The sequence below is a fragment of the Gossypium arboreum genome, chromosome 3 (genome assembly GCF_025698485.1).
Source record: "Gossypium arboreum isolate Shixiya-1 chromosome 3, ASM2569848v2, whole genome shotgun sequence".
NCBI lineage: Eukaryota > Viridiplantae > Streptophyta > Magnoliopsida > Malvales > Malvaceae > Gossypium > Gossypium arboreum.
The window spans coordinates 36936377-36940013 of NC_069072.1; the positions used below are offsets into that span (position 1 = coordinate 36936377).

The window sequence follows — 3637 nt, forward strand, 5'->3', positions numbered from 1 at the left end:
ATATACATCTTTTTAAGATGCTATCAATGATGCAAATGAGAGATCAAGTGAAAAATTAATGTTTGATCTTGTATATGCCAAAATAAAGGGTTCCAGAAGTTCTCGAATGAAAAGCCAAATTGAGAAGAAAAAAAAACAAAAAAGGCAATGAACTCTCAAGTTTCAAAAGATAAGGAGAAAATATCAAGTGAGTATGCTTTCCTTTAGTATATATTTTCATCCATTTGTTATGTTATTTAATTAATTTATGTCTTAAATTTAACAAACAATTGTTATTTTGATTAAAGGAAACAAAAAAAAAAATCACTTATGCATCAAATTCAAAATTCCAATGAAGTCTCAAACTCATGTTTATCCTTCCTATCATCAAATCCTAATGTTAATGACTCCAAACTACCATAATCACTTTTTTCATCCTCTATAGGTATTGATTGAATGCATTATTCTTTTTAAATATCAAAAGTAGTAAATATTTAGTACATGTATTGTGAAAATATTTTTATGTAGGATTTTTCTTCAAATTGGAGGTTCAGTTCTTCATCTACCATGAGTTATACTAAATTGCTGGAAGAGAATGGTCCATCACTATTCAATACTCAAGTAATATGTTTTTACTTATGTTGTCACAAATTATTATATGTATAATTCAAGGGTTTATCTAATATTATAATACTTTCAGTGTAGGAACATTTCTTAAATGGTTTAGAATCTCAAAAAGACTGATGTTAATTCATGAGGAAGACTTCAACTTTATTATTATTTGTAACTATATAATGTTTTAAGAATAATACTATTATATGATTTTTATAATTTTATCTTGTATTTTGTTTTAGTTATTATTTAATATGGAATAAGTCTAATAAATATTTTTGTAAGTATATTGTTTTGGTAATTCGATGTTGGTTTTGGAAATGACACAACTAGAAATTTTAATATTTGTTCATACTTTGCAGAAAGAAATATCAAAAAGAAAACACTTATATATAATACGCAGTTGTTTTGTGTAAATTCTCATAAAAAAACACTCATATATAGTACTCATTTGGTAGATAGTCCATCTTCAACATCACGAGTTTTAGACGCAATGCTTTGTTGTTCAGTTGTTTTACCTTCTATCATTTTCACCTATAGCAGGAGACTTTTATCATTTTCCATTATTAGATGATAAATGTTCAAATTTAGAAGAAAGTGCGATTTAGAAAGCTAAGACATGATCTTTTACCTTTGTTATCAACTAATATTCTCCCTCATCCTCACATAAATTTCTTATAGAAAGTAAATTATGAAAATCCCGAATAATGAACATCAGACACAAATGACTGTCTTATTTAACCTCTATACTATCTTTCAAGTTAGAAAGAACTTTCTGGGCTTGCTCAACTGTGGCATATTGAATAAAAGTAAATCCTTTTTATTTTTCTTTTTTTTCTTTTTGTGGTTCGATGCCTTACAATCCTTACAATTTGGACTTCCCAAAGTTTCCAAATATTTTAAACAAGTCTTGTTCAACTATCTCTTTATGCAGATCTCCAACATGTATTTCCAATTCCTTTTCTTTCTTTTGCTTAGTTGGAGAATCGTGGTCAACTACCTAAGATGCTTTATTGACATCAGAAACTACAATGTCTTCATTCTTTTCCTGGTCACCTCTACTCTCCTCATCTTTTTCCCTATCATTACAATCCTTGTTGTTGTAACCAGCATCGATATGCCCATCTAAAGTCATGACTGTAATTCTAGCAATAGAGGATTCCTCTTCAAGTGATTTTTGTTCTGCACCAAGAAAAGCTCAGAATGCATTTGACATTAAAAATATGCAATGTCATTACCATTTTACAGGGAAAACAATTGAAGATAAAAACAACTTTCTTCTAGAGGGAAAGGAAAGGCGAGAGGTGGGGGAGGTTAGAGTCCACAGATCACAAATATACGGCATGCCAATGAGTGTATATAGAAAAGATTATTGAGTAGTTGTGCACTGGAAGCCTAGCAGGAACATAACACTTTAGAAAGCCAAAATTTTGAACATCCTAAAATATTATAATAAACTAGGATCACAATCAAGGACATGCATGGATTTTCAAGGCATTAAAGTCCACAAACAATGAGTTGTGATGAAAGATTTATGTTCGTTCTAGTGATGTTGAAAATTTTCTCTAACTAATAACTTTAATGGGCACGGGAAAACATAAAGACAGTGGTGCACACTAGTTTTGGGTAAATATATATAGATAATGCAAGAAAAAAATGAAAGAAAGGAGAAATTAAACAAAGATAGTACCAAAAAGAATGAAAGTATTAAGCTGATCTTTCCTCACTTGTGAACATTCAAAAGATACATCCATGATAGAACAGCTTGATTTGAGCTTGTCAATTTTTACCAAAATAATTTCTTCCTTCACTTTCTAGCATGACTACTGTGTTCATACTTTGAACTGTAACAATAACAGTCTTTCGATGGTACAGTATCTATATATTTCATATGTATTTCAATTGCTTATTGGCTTTAACACCTCATTTTTACCATTTTTTAGTCTCATCAATTTGCAGAACTTCTAATATAAACTGCAATTTGAAATTGAACTACGATTACTACTAAAACCTCATTCAATATTTTGTAATATATAAAAGAAGATATTTACTTATATAAAAAAATTAAAATAACTTAATATGAGAACTAACAACCAAAAGAAGTTAAGTTAAATAGCCAGAAACGAATTCAAATGAACACTTTTCAAGAAAGTTATTAATCAATTACTTGAATTTTCATGATCCTTGGCTTCCTCACCATTCAAAATTTCATTCCCTGAATCCACATCCATAACTTGGATGTTTGAACTCAAATTCTATCCCCTAACAATCCCATCCTCAATAATCTCCTCAAATTTACTACACCCCACACTAACATCCAAATTATCTGATTTCTCACTTTCACCTACACCATTTACTTTTGAATACAATTCACTTTTACAAATACTTCCATCAGTAAAATTCGATTCAATCAATAACAGCAACCAGCAACTTTAAATAATTGTATCTTCTTCTTAATTTTCATGATTCAATCATCATCATCATTATCGATTTGTGAAAATAGAAATGGTTAAAATTAAAACTTACCTTAAACAATAGCAGCAGCCAACACAAAAATAATCGAATTACTAAGGAAAACAACAATAATAGCAACAACCAGCAATTGTATAGAACCAATTGCAAGAGGAAGCAGTTGCAGAGACATGAAGAGCTAGCAATTGAATAGTAAAGCAGTTGTCGAATAAACAAAAAAAATAATAGCAGTAAGGGGTTGCAGAGACGTGAAGAGAAAATTTTAATTAGGGTTGAGTAATTTTTAATTGAGATTTTAGGGATTTATGATTAAAAATTAATTAAATGAAGTGTAAATGATATGTGGAAATTATTTGACATGTAATTAAATGATTGGGAAGGGATACAGATGACGTGGCGTCACTGTTTCATACAATCCTTTCCCTTTTCTCAGGATAATAAGCTAATACAAAAAGTAACTAAAAATTAGTAATACTATTTAGGTGGAGTCATATTTGAGTTTAAAATTTTATGTCGAAGTCAAACTCAATTTTAAAGTAGACCTAAATGTTTTTTTGAAGGAACATACCTAAAT

General features: G+C 29.4%; 1 long non-coding RNA gene across 1 annotated transcript; it reads right to left on the reverse strand.

Moving 5' to 3' along the window:
• Positions 1-1250: 1250 nt before the first annotated feature.
• On the reverse strand, positions 1251-3335 carry LOC128290122 (uncharacterized). The gene is made up of 2 exons (XR_008279764.1): positions 3118-3335; positions 1251-1773 (listed from the first exon to the last, which is right to left on the reverse strand). It is a non-coding gene; the product is annotated as an uncharacterized LOC128290122 (long non-coding RNA).
• Positions 3336-3637: the final 302 nt, after the last annotated feature.